Here is a 13,660-nt window from a genome sequence, read left to right on the forward strand (position 1 = left end):
TACGGGAAACCATATGGCTATATACAATGACTGAGTCACAAACTCTGCGCATGTACAGAATCATAATACAACAAAATAATAGTCTCTTTTGCAACACGGCCCGCTGTGCAATACAGACTTTCAGTCACACAACTTACGTCTTAGCCACGCTTGGAAACATCACAACAGGCACCAGCTGACTTTATCAGGCTCGACATCTGCCTCAGTAATACAAATAACTTATTTCGAGAAAATTTATCATCTGTCCGGTAATAGGACAACACCTGTTACTACGCACAATTCTGCAATAATAAACTCTCCACCATCCCTCTTCTCTGGATGTGGGGCTGCCTTCTTCTGGCCACCGGGAAAGAAGTAAACAATGTCCACGTGCAGCTACGCCACGCCTGGTGTTGACCAACGCGCGGCCCGACTATACGGCGCTCAACGTTCTAGTTCCTCTCACTCGCTTTCTAATCATCTACCAACTACCTCTCTCTGTCACACCTGCAGCACATTCCGCGGGTAAATGTGACCAACCCCTCGGCCAGTCGCAACGATACATGACAGTTCTGGACGGCGCGCCACCAATCCTCGATGCCACCCCGTGACTTGTCTGCTGCCACGACAGTGGCCTCCTGTGCTGGCACAACGTGATGTCCACTCCTGCTTCTTGCTGTTGCCTGAATCCCGTGCCGACTCCTTGGCCAGTCACGCCCGACACAAACGTCTTTGTGTGTCCATCCTTCTAGTTACAAAGGCTTCTAATGTTCGATATGAAATGAAAACACCTGCAACCGTCCCTTTTCAGTTGCTTCATTTACGCAACCAATTTGTTTGTTCCATTGCGCTATCTTCAGGCCGACCAATGTAATTTGGTTGGAGGGGGGGGGGGGGGGGGCGTGCGAGAGAGTTCAAACCCGTGTGCAACAGTAACAGGAGCCAATGTTAAGTAACCTATATCCTTAGATCTCTCGTTTTGAGCGACACTACCCCTTCGTTCATCAACCGACGACTGACGAAATCGACTGTAGCCTTTTCACGGGTATCATCTCGCACTTGCCATAGACTTAGATGAACCATAATAAAAGTAAATTTCGACATCCGGATGGTCATGTGAAAGCCGTCCACCCAAATACGAGTACAGTGTCTACCACTGGACCATTCTCCAGTCGCTATCTGAATACAAACCGACACTGTTGCTTGTTGGCCCTTTAATCCTAGCGCCAGCAGGGAGGCATTAAATGCCTTGGGAAGAAATCCTGATTAATGATCGCATCGGCTCAACAGCCGCCCATAGGTCTCTGAAAATGGGTAGAACTGGTTTCAGGGGCTACTTGATTAATGTCCAAAATGTGTTGAGTCACATGACCTGGAAAAGAACTACATGGAGGAGGAGGAACAGACATCGACATGCTCACATGTTCATGGAGCGTTGTCCTGCCTTCCAGTCACAATTTGCATCCGTTGGAATTTCTTCTTCTTGCACGTATTACATTTCTAAAGTGGGATGTTGTATGAGAATAAACGCTTGCACATGATGGATCAGCGTCATTTATCTACCGACGATCGTCCGAGACAGACGTGTCTAGTGGCCCGATTTCATCCTTTGTAAGTAAAGTATCACTCACGTTAAAGTACTGTTACTGGAGCACTGCATCCGGTTTGGTGAACCCGAGTGAGCGGTGGCCGCTCACTATCACTTGCTGTCTACGCGGTTCGGTCTCACTCGACATCGAGTCGACGAAGCACTTCCATTTAACAAGCGCGTAGTCCATTACACGCGGCTAAGGAAATGTCACAGGCATTGAACTTGTACACACTGCAACTGGGCGACGTATGCGCATCCGTCTGAGTTCCCCAGGCGGGTGTGTAATTTGGCAATGTAGTGTTGCTTCCCCCTAGCTGCACGAAGTGTTTTCGCCTTTCTCTCGCACGTCTCAGCTGACTAAACAACAGGCGGATTGAGGAAACACACACAATGTTCTAACGTCTACCACGTGTTCGAATGGTTCTCTGTTGGCAAGTGATATTCTGGCCTCCGACGTATTAATATACTACTACTATTAGTATGTACCGATTTAGTTTGCGACGCAACAGCCCAGGTGGCCCTTCTCCTCATTTCAAGAGTCGAATGCTGGCCATGCTAATCTCTACAGCCTGTGACTTGCAGCAGTAAATGTGCGAGGTCCTGGTTCCTCTACCTTACAACGAAGTGGTGCTTCTGGGTTTACGTCCCTTCATCTGTTTTTATGACAGCGAATATCTTTGATAATCTAATGGTAAGTACAGTTAAGACTGTGGTTCATAAATTTGTGTCAAATGAAACAGTGTGTTCCCAGAGACCTTTTCAAGTCTCAAATATATATGGTCTATATATGCAGACCGAAGCGAAGAACGTAAATTTGTACCAAGTCACCGTTTCAAACACGGGTCTCCTGCTCACTAGGCAGAAATGGTAACCACTACGCCGTACAGTTGCAGTGGCTTTCCATAACTGCACAAACTACCCTAATAGACCTCCCTCCTCAGTCCAATTCTTAGTCATTTCTCAGCTCACTAGGTATTAGCCCTAATCTCGAACAGTGGAGGGAGGCATGCTGGGATAGTCCGAGCAGTTGTGCAAAGTCACTGACCCGAGGTGGCGTAGTGATTAGTGCGTCTGCCTAATGAATAGGAGACGCAGGTTAGTATCCCAGCCTTGATACAAATTCTCATTCGTCGCTTCAGTCTGCAAATTTATGATATATAAATTTGTGTGCCACACCAGGATTCATACCTGGAGATTCTAACGCTTTTAGTTATCTAACATTGTCAGAGACATGATGTATTATTTCAATAAATGTAAATTTCTTTTGTAAAATCTTTATTAGCCAAGATAGCGTACAGGAGCTCTGATAACTAGTTACGATCGTTACCCATCATCTTCAGATTAAAATATACACAACAGTGTCGTAGATAGGAGACACTTTGTCGGTTGGAGCATTCCCTTGTGTTCCCTGTTGATGACATGTCCTCATCTTAGATACCCATGGACGAAATGATATTCTGAAGAACGATTTAATCAAATCCTCAGGGACTGTCATTGCACTTCGTGGTCGTAGTAAGGCTGATACCTTCCATAGCGCAAGATGACTCATAACCTTCTAGTCGCATCGCTGGATGCATGATAAACATCAAGTGTGTAAGACAAAAGTGCATTTTCCGCTTGAAAAAGAACGCAGTCCATCTGATGATAATATGACCTTCTAAATGCGCAGGGGACTACAAACAAAAAATGACTGAAGCAGAACACCGATAGCTGTTGTGTATTATCTAATCATTCTCAGTCCTTAAAAAAAGAGTCCACAACGAAATAATTTCATTCATTTGTGTTATGCTCGTTGTCAATTAATCCAATAAACCAATCATGTACGCTCACTGTATTTCGTCTGCGTTTGAGCATTATGCACTCTCTCTCTCTCTCTCTCTCTCTCTCTCTCTCTCTCTCTCTCTCTCTCTCGCCTTCTCTCTCTTTCCTCCACTCCTTACATATGAGGGACAGTCGTGTCGTAATTAGGAATCTTTAGTTACTGATATTAATGAACGCACCTTCTATTCATAATATCTGCAAGTGCTGTTGAAGCGGTCCTACATGTTTTCTATGACATGCAGGCAACTCTTGGAAGACTAGTGCATGGTTGAAAGAGAGATACAGTGGACACCTAAAGCACAATAATCACTAGAAACTTTTATGTAAGGGGCAGTCCAAAAGTTTGCTTTCGAAGGCCACACTAAGCCCTTGCCTACACGTCGGTGCTTATACACCCGCATCGCACTCAGTTGCTTATACCCTGCAGCAACGCACTCACACGGTAAATTTTGGATCGCCCTTATATAAAGAAAGAAAATCTTATCCACGCAGGTCGTCTTCGTTCAAAATGGTTCAAATGACTCTCAGCACTATGGGACTTAACATCTGTGGTCATCGGTCCCCTAGAACTTAGAACTACTTAAACCTAACTAACCTAAGGACATCACACACATCCATGCCCGAGGCAGGATTCGAACCAGCAACCGTAGCGCTCGCGTGGTTCCAGACTGAAGTGCCTAGAACCGCACGGTCGTCTTCGTCAACACGAGTAACTAGAGCGCTTCAAATGGATAACTTTCCTTCCGTTGCAGTAATCGGGACTGTGTAAGTCAAAGGAAACTAAAATAATTACCAGAGTTCAATTTGCTTCGACTATAGGTACTATAGGTAATTTCTTCTACGTCACAAATTCTCTCATCAATATTCTTTCCACCTCGAATAATAGACACAGCATCCCAGTTGTGGTCGTCAGTACCTTCAGTTTTGCAACCTCGAAATAAAAATACCTCCACAATCTTTCTCAAACTTCTCCTGCACATATGACGCAATGTAACTAACCTCAGACTCATATAAAGTCTAAAAATAGTCCTGCATCACCAGCATACAGGACGTAGCAAGAAGCGAAGGAAGCTACCTGTGGATGTCCGCAGCTCGTGGTCGTGCGGTAGCGTTCTTGCTTCCCACGCCCGGGTTTCCGGGTTCGATTCCCGGCGGGGTCAGGTATTTTCTCTGCCTCGTGATGACTGGGTGTTGTGTGATGTCCTTAGGTTAGTTAGGTTTAAGTAGTTCTAAGTTCTAGGGGACTGATGACCATAGATGTTAAGTCCCATAGTGCTCAGAGCCATTATAAATGCGGATGTCCCACTGACGCAGGAACGTCCAGTAGCAACTGTTGAACTAGTGTCTTGGACGCCACACAAGTAAAGGAATAAGAAAGAGGCCTGGCTACAATAAATGCCTCTAGTGAGAGTGTCTGTCTCTGTAGTGCTGATTGCCATCCACACTTAAGACAGAGAAATTGCTTAGCTCTGCATCTCCAAATTTTGGTCATACCTTGTGTTTATTGTTGTCAGGTTATTTCGCTTGCAACTTGTATCATACTTTGCATTTAACGTTGTCAGGCTATTCCGCTTGCTTGCAGACAGTGCTGTTCCTTTTAATTACCTACAAACAGTGAAGTGATAGTGGAAGGCTGATGTTAATGACCTGTTAGCTTTTTTTTCAGTTTTGTAATTTGGAATATGCAGGTTAATTTTAAAGACTTGAGATCTAATAAGACCTCTCTGTTAAGCATCTGTCAATTTTTTTAACTTAATTAGGTTCTCAAATTTTTTTAAATTTCGTTCAGTCTTTTCTAAAATTATGTGATGTATACCAACAGCTGTGCTGTGGGAAATTAATTTAATTAATTCCGGGGGTAGCTGCTCAGATTGTCTTGCATCATTTTCTGTGTGTTGATAAATTGGTTTGTGTTTTTTTAACAAATATGTTAATAAATTTGTGGCGCAGAATCATTCCAATCAACACAAGCTCCCTACCATATTGCAATAAAGTCCGCAGGAAATTAATGTGACGAAGTAAAATCGTTAGCAGAATGGCAAATCGTCAGCGGAATACTTGCTACGTTGGTGGTACGATAAAGTGCTCAGCTGGCCTTTCGTATGCTCGCATGCCAGTTTGATACGCCAGGCCGATTACAGGCAGTCTGCGCTGCCTCAGACCGCAAAGCGGCCTCTGTGTGAAGACCCAAAGCTGCCAGCGGCTGTCAGTCTCTCGCCGTATCACGCTACGCGGAAGACGAACTGACAGACTCAGACCCGTCATAGAGAGAAAGAGAGAGAGAGAGAGAGAGAGAGAGAGAGAGAGAGAGAGAGAGAGGGGATCCTACACAAATGACGGCTCTCGGCTTCCCTTTCATGTCAGACTTCCCTTGCGTTGCTTGTCGCTCACACGCCTCTGATACGGGATTTTTGTTTTTGTGTATTCTAAACAACTATTAAGCGACAATTTTCCTTAATCAGATTGCATTTATCCGATTTTATCTAAGATAACGCTACAAACTGATCAATATTGAGTATGGCCACCAGGGCGAAATCAGAAGACCTACACCTTTATCCACATCCTTACTCAGCAAATTACTGTGAAATGCATATCAGAGGATACTTCTCATTGTGAAATGATAATTAAATGGACACCCTAGCTGCAAACAGGCGTTGATGTACTTCATTGTGGACCTGTTGAAAATGCCTGCCCCGACCGGGACTCGAACCCGGGATCTCCTGCTTATATGGCAGACGCTCTATCCATCTGAGCTACCGAGGGCACAGAGGATAGTGCGCCTGCAGGGACCTATCCCTTGCACGCTCCCCGTGAGACCCACATTCCAGACATGTCCACACCACTACATTCGTAGTGCGCCTAATAGATGTTTGCCCAACAGCACGAGATCCCGGGTTCGAGTCCCGGTCGGGGTACACATTTTCATCATGTCCCCAATGAATTACATCAACGCCTGTTTGCAGCTAGGGTGTCCATTTAATTATCATTTAATTTCTGGCAAAGCTGCATGGTCATCAACGGTAACTGTTCTTTCGGGAACAGATACTACCGTCATGTATACTTCTCATTGTATTAGTGATTAGGGCTCACCCCGTTGCATTCACGTATGAAGCGTGAGAAGACTGACCGCTTAAACGCCGTTGTAATTATTCTGTCCTCTCTATATAGGATGAATCACGAGATTTTCCCCGGTTGCTGAATATCATTCCTTAGGTTATTTTGGACAAAAAATGTAAATACAGTAATGTGATCAAATCCATAATTAAGGAGCGACAACAGAGTTCCGAAACATGTCAAGGTGTATGGAGTGCTACACTTGTGTTCAGAGGACACACGATCAGTCTTAGGTAGACAAGTGCAGCGAGTAGTACGTTTGCATAAAAACCCAGTTGTTAATACTGCAGTCACTGTTTACTGTTATTGTCTCCTGTGTACAGTTCATTTTGCGATGCCCTTCAAGTTTTCATCGCGTGATATTGAGAGATGGTGTACATTTTGGACTTCTGTGATGGTAACGCTGTTGTTGCCGAATACCACCGTCGGTATCCTAATCGTAGTATTCCGAGTGCCAAAATGTTTAGTGGAACAAATCGAACATTGCTAAAAATTGGTACTCTTCCCTGTATTCATATTCACTCTGAAAGACATCGTGACGTTCAAGAAGAGGAAAACATTCTTAATTCAGTAGAGCGCAGTTCTCATTCAAGTAAAAGACGCCTAGCTACCAGATTGAACGTTACACAATCTAAGGTATGTAGGATTCTTCACGTGCAGAAAATTCACCATCTAGAGCTACATGATTGTGCCAACCGTTTGTACTTTTGTAACTGGTTAAATGAAAATCGGCAGCTCTATCGCTTCATAATGTACAATTATGAGGCAACCTTTACAAGAGATAGCGTCAACAACATGCATAACATGCGTGTCTGGGCAGACGAAAATCCCCATGCCACGGTAGTATCTCAATTTCAAATCAAATTCAGTGTCAATGTGTGGTGTGGAGGGGTGTGTCGCCAGTTACTGTTTACTTTTATTCTCCAGGCAAATTTAAATGGTCTGATATACGGTAACTTTTTACGAGAAGACTTACCGCAACTTCTTGAAGATATTCCTCTGGAAACAAAGACGTCACATGTACGTCCAACACGACGGGGCACCTGCACACTTCCACCATGTGATAACAGCTTATCTTAATCAGCAATTTCCACATCGATGGATAGGTCGCCGGACCTATCAACTGGCCTGCCAGATCCCTAGATTTAACACCCCTCGATTACCGCATCTTGGGGATGGATGAAAGACATCATGTACGAAGTTAAGGTGTAAGCACGAGAAGAATTGATACAACGCATTTTTGATGCCGTATCGTCAATAAGGAACGAGCATGTGAAATTACGAAATGCTACTCGGGCGGTTAACCCCCGTGCGAATCTTTGCCTTCAAATACAGGGAAAAAATTTTGAACACCTGCTTTAAATCCACTCTAAATGCAAGCTACTGCTACAAACTTGTTTAAATTAATTATTATGTGCGTTTTGATAGTGAAGACCTACAAAGAAAAATTTTTTCTTCCGTTTTCCAGAGTTTTTCAATTACTATAGCTCCTTAATTGTGGATCTGATCCCATTACTTTATTTACATTTTTTGTTCCAAACAACCTAAGAAATACCCTCCAGAAATCGGGGAAAAACCTCGTGACTCACCCTGTATGTAGGGGATTGTAGTATACTCCTGGATTCGCCACATCGAAAGATGCCTCTTGAAACTCAGAAGCAGGCTTTCTCGGAATAGTTTGTATCTTCGAGGGATATGTTTTTAGGCCTCCGATCGGTCGTAAAATTAAATCCACACTGACAATCCGCCGAATGTTTGTGTCGATCTGTTGCTCAGTGTTTCTAGTACGTCCGTCTATCGCATCACGTCGTACCTTTCGGTTCAGAGCGCAAGCGGGCATGTAAATATGCATGTAAATATTAAGAAAAGGCAAACCTACATTTCTAGCATTTGTAGACTTAGAGAAAGCTTTTGACAATGTTGACTGGAATACTCTCTTTCAAATTCTGAAGGTGGCAGGTGTAAAATACAGGGAGCGAAAGGCTATTTACAATTTGTACAGAAACCAGATGGCAGTTATAAGAGTCGAGGGACATGAAAGGGAAGCAGTGGTTTGGAAGGGAGTGAGACAGGGTTGTAGCCTCTCCCCGATGTTATTCAATCTGTATATTGAGCAAGCAGTAAAGGAATCAAAAGAAAAGTTCGGAGTAGGCATTAAAATCCATGGAGAATAAATAAAAACTCTGACAGAATTACAATGTCATCGACAAACCTCAGAGACAGCAAATTACTTGGAAGAGCAGTTGAACGGAATGGACAGTGTCTTGAAAGGAGGATATAAGATGAACATTAACAAAAGCAAAACGAGGATAATGGAATGTAGTCGAATGAAGTCGGGTGATGTTGAGGGTATTAGATTAGGAAATGAGACACTTAAAGTAGTAAAGGAGTTTTGCTATTTGGGGAGCAAAATAACTGATGATGGTCGAAGTAGAGAGGATATAAAATGTAGACTGGCAATGCAAGGAAAGCGTTTCTGAAGAAGAGAAGTTTGTTAACATCAAGTATAGATTTAAGTGTCAGGAAGTCGTTTCTGAAAGTATTTGTATGGAGTGTAGCCATGTATGGAAGTGAAGCATGGACGATAAATAGTTTGGACAAGAAGAGAATAGAAGCTTTCGAAATGTGGTGCTACAGAAGAATGCTGAAGATTAGATGGGTAGATCACATAACTAATGAGGAGGTATTGAATAGAATTGAGGAGAAGAAGAGTTTGTGGCACAACTTGACAAGAAGAAGGGACCGGTTGGTAGGACATGTTCTGAGGCATCAAGGGATCACAAATTTAGCATTGGAGGGCAGCGCGGAGAGTAAAAATCGTAGAGGGAGACCAAGAGATGAATACACTAAGCAGATTCAGAAGGATGTAAGTTGCAGTAGGTACTGGGAGATGAAGAAGCTTGCACAGGATAGAGTAGCATGGAGAGCTGCATCAAACCAGTCTCAGGACTGAAGACCACAACAACAACAACAACAACATGTCCCTAACTTCCTCGAAAACATTTTCAGTTCGAATATAATAAACTATATTGAGGCTAAAAAGCTTATGTCCACGAATAATCAGCATGGTTTTAGAAAGCATTGCTCGTGTGAATTTCAGCTTGCCCCTTTCTCATATGATATGCTGAGGACTATGGATGAAGGGCATCAGGCAGATTCCATATTTCTAGATGCCCGTAAAGCATTTGACATGGTGTCCCATTCCAGGCTGTTAACGAACGTACAGCATAATACGTTCATAGGTACGTGAATGGCTCGAAGATGATTTAAATAATAAAACCCAGTATGTTGTCCTCGACGGCGAGTGCTAATCAAAGACAAGGATATCGTCTGGGGTGTCCCAGGGAAGTGTTATAGGACTGCTGTTGTTCTCTATATACATGAATTATTTGGCGGACAGGGTGGGCAATAATCTGCAGTTGTTTGCTTAAGATGCCATGGTCTACGGTAAGGTGTCGAAGTTGAGTGACTGTAGGAAGACAGAAACCGATTTAAACGACTCGCAGCTAGCTCTAAATGTGGAAAAATGTAAGTTTATGCGAATGAGTAGGAAGATCAAACCTGTAATGTTCGGATACAGTATTGCTAGTGTCCTGCTTGACACAGTCAAGTCGTTGAGAGATATGGGCGTAACGTTGCAAGGCGCTATGAGATGGAACGAGCTTGTGACAACTGTGTTAGGTTAGTTGAACGGTCTGCTTCGCTTTATTGGGAGAATTATTGGAAGGAATGGTTCACCAGTAAAGGAGACCGCATATAGGACGCTGGTGCAACCTATTCTTGAATGTTGCTCGAGTGTTTGGGATGCGCACCAGGTCGGAGTGAAGGAAGACATCGAAGGAATTCAGAGAAGGGCTGCTAGTTTGTTACGGGTAGGTTCAAGCAAAGTGTAAGTGTTACGAAGATGCTTCGGGATCTCGAATGGGAATCCCTGGAGGGAAGGTGGCGTTCTTTTCCGGAAACACTATTGAGAAAATTTAGAGAACCGGCATTTGAAACTGACTGCCAAACGATTCTGCTACCGCCAACATACACCGCGCATAAGGACCACGAAGATAAAATACGAGAAATTAGGCTTATACGGAGGAGTACGGACAGTCTTTTTTTCCTCGCTCTGTTTGCGAGTAGAACAGTAGGGGAAATGACAAGTAGTGGTACAGGGTACCCTTCACCACGCACCTTACGGTGGCTTGCGGAGCGTCTATGTAGATGTAGATGTTAATAAAACATTTTGATTTTTCACTTTAGTTTACACTTCGCAACCTATCGGAGGATGAAGAAACAAAAAAACAAAAGCCCTTTTGTATTCAAGACTCTCCTAGTTTAATCATTTCAGCGTTTCCGACACACTTGGTATGAGTCCAACACAATCAAGTAATATTTCACTCCTAATGGGTCGCACGAGTGTTTTGTGAGTAATCTCTTTTAAAGATTAATCTTTCTGGGTTTTTTAAGGAGAGAGGGGTGGGGCTGGCGGTGTTTCACTAGTCTATTGAATGGCTTGATGCAGCCGACCAAGAATTCCTCCCCCTGGCATAAACTCTTCATCCCAGAGCAGCATTTGCAATTTACGTTCTCATTTATCTGTTCGACATATTCCACTCAATGCCTTTCCCTAAGATGTTATGTGCTACAGCTCTCCCTAGCGCCTTGGAAGATATTCCCTGATGCCCTGTCATCTTATTCCTTCTTCCTGACCGAGTGAGGTGGCGCAGTGGTTAGCACACTGGACTCGCATTCGGTAGGACGACGGTTCAAACCCGTCTCCGGCCATCCTGGTTTAGGTGTTCCGTGATTTCCCTAAATCATTTCAGGAAAATGCCGGGATAGTTCCTTTCAAAGGGCTCGGCTGATTTCCTTCCCCATCCTTCCCTAATACGAGCTTGTGCTCCGTCTCTAATGACCTCGTTGTCGACGGGACGTTAAACGCTGATCTCCTCCTCCACCTTCTTCCTGTTAGTGTTTTCCACACGTTCCCTCTTCGCCAATTCTCCTGATAACCTCCTCATCCCTTATCAGTCCATCCAATTTTCAACATTATTCTGTAGCACCATACCTCAATCGCTTCTACTCTAGTTTTCCCACTGTCCATCATTCAATACCATAAAATGTTACGTTCCAAACGCACATTCTCAGAAATTTCTTTTTCAATTTAAGGTCAGTGTTTCATTTCATCTGAATTCTCTTAGCCAGGAATGCCCTATTGGCTATGATAATGTGCTTTCTACATCATCCTTGCTTCGTCTGTCATGTGTTAATTCGCCTCCAGGGTAGGAGAATTTCGTAACGTCGCCTAATGCATGGCCTCAGTTTTGTTGTTAATTTTGTCGATATCTCATTTCAGGTACTCATGATTTTCTACTTTCTTTTGATTTACTGTCAGTAACAGTGTGTACTGATCAGACTGTTCATTTCATTTAAAGGGCGCTGTAATTCTTCCTCAGGTCACAGCGAATATTACCATTGATGTCGTTCATCATGTATTGTAACCCCACTCCTGATCCTTTCTTTTAATTCTGTCATTGCTACTTCGATCTACGGATTGAACAGCAGGGACGAAAGACCATATCCTTTTCTAATGCTTCTGTAATACGAGTACTTCGTTCTTGGTATTTCGTTCTTATTTTCTCTCTTCGTCCTTGTACGAATTTTATATCACCAGTATTTTCGTGGAGCTCACAGCTCTTTCCTCTAGAAGTTCAAAAGTCTTGCACCACTTTATTTTGAACGCTTTTTAGAGGTCAACAATCCCAGTGGTCGTGCACTGATTTTCTTAAGTTTTCCTTCCATTATCAACAATAACGTCACACTATTTCTCTGGTGCCTTTCCTTTTGCTAATGTCAAAATGGTCGTAAACTAACAGGTTCTACATTTTCTTTTCCAGCCTTCTGTATCTCCCTCTTATCAGCAACTTTAATGCACGAACTGTTAAGCTGATTTGGGGAAAGTTTTCGCACTTATCCGTTCTTGCTATCTTTGTGATTGTGTATGTAGATGATATGTTTCCGAGAGTGTGACTGTATATTCCAGACTCATAGACTCTAAAAAATAACTAGAACAGTCGTTTTTGGGGTTCTGTACCTCAATCGGTGAAAACGACACCCTTATAAGCTCACTTTCTTGTCTGTCTTTTAAGACCCATTTTTCTCAGAAAGAGTAGCCGTACCAAGTTAAAACTTATGTCACGTGCTAAGATTTAAGTTTCCTTTGCGGTTTAAAATATTTAAGTTTTTAAGTCTATGCAGTCAAGAGACAGGCCATTCGCGTAACATAATTTCATACCCACAAACTCACTCATTAAAACTTAGGGTACTTCACGTTAACGCAGAATCATGAATTTGCCAACAATCAAGGTTTCACTGTGCACGTAAAGAAAAAAGTCCTAAAATCGTTAATTTATAATTATTTATATGCATATAGACATTTTTTCCATTAGAAATTTACATTGCATTCGTAATCTGTCAAAAAGGGATTTTGATCCGGTTTTCAGTAATAGGTAGCGTGATTCACTATGAGGGTTTATGTATATTATTTATAAATATTTCGTGTTAACTAGTTGAACTACACTCCTGGAAATGGAAAAAAGAACACATTGACACCGGTGTGTCAGACCCACCATACTTGCTCCGGACACTGCGAGAGTACTGTACAAACAATGATCACACGCACGGCACAGCGGACACACCAGGAACCGCGGTGTTGGCCATCGAATGGCGCTAGCTGCGCAGCATTTGTGCACCGCCGCCGTCAGTGTCAGCCAGTTTGCCGTGGCATACGGAGCTCCATCGCAGTCTTTAACACTGGTAGCATGCCGCGACAGCGTGGACGTGAACCGTATGTGCAGTTGACGGACTTTGAGCGAGGGCGTATAGTGGGCATGCGGGAGGCCGGTTGGACGTACCGCCGAATTGCTCAACACGTGGGGCGTGAGGTCTCCACAGTACATCGATGTTGTCGTCAGTGGTCGGCGGAAGGTGCACGTGCCCGTCGACCTGGGACCGGACCGCAGCGACGCACGGATGCACGCCAAGTCCGTAGGATCCTACGCAGTGCCGTAGGGGACCGCACCGCCACTTCCCAGCAAATTAGGGACACTGTTGCTCCTGGGGTATCGGCGAGGACCATTCGCAACCGTCTCCATGAAGCTGGGCTAC

General features: G+C 43.7%; 1 protein-coding gene and 1 non-coding gene across 2 annotated transcripts in view; one reads left to right on the forward strand and one right to left on the reverse strand.

Annotated features, from left to right (window-relative positions):
• Positions 1-13,660, forward strand: part of LOC124789384 (metabotropic glutamate receptor 4-like) — an 876,620-nt gene that overhangs the window by 437,006 nt on the left and 425,954 nt on the right. The gene's annotated exons all lie outside the window — the stretch shown is intronic.
• Trnai-uau lies at positions 6,081-6,155 on the reverse strand. The gene has a single exon. It is a non-coding gene; the product is annotated as a tRNA-Ile (tRNA).

The sequence above is a fragment of the Schistocerca piceifrons genome, chromosome 3 (genome assembly GCF_021461385.2).
Source record: "Schistocerca piceifrons isolate TAMUIC-IGC-003096 chromosome 3, iqSchPice1.1, whole genome shotgun sequence".
Lineage (NCBI taxonomy): Eukaryota > Metazoa > Arthropoda > Insecta > Orthoptera > Acrididae > Schistocerca > Schistocerca piceifrons.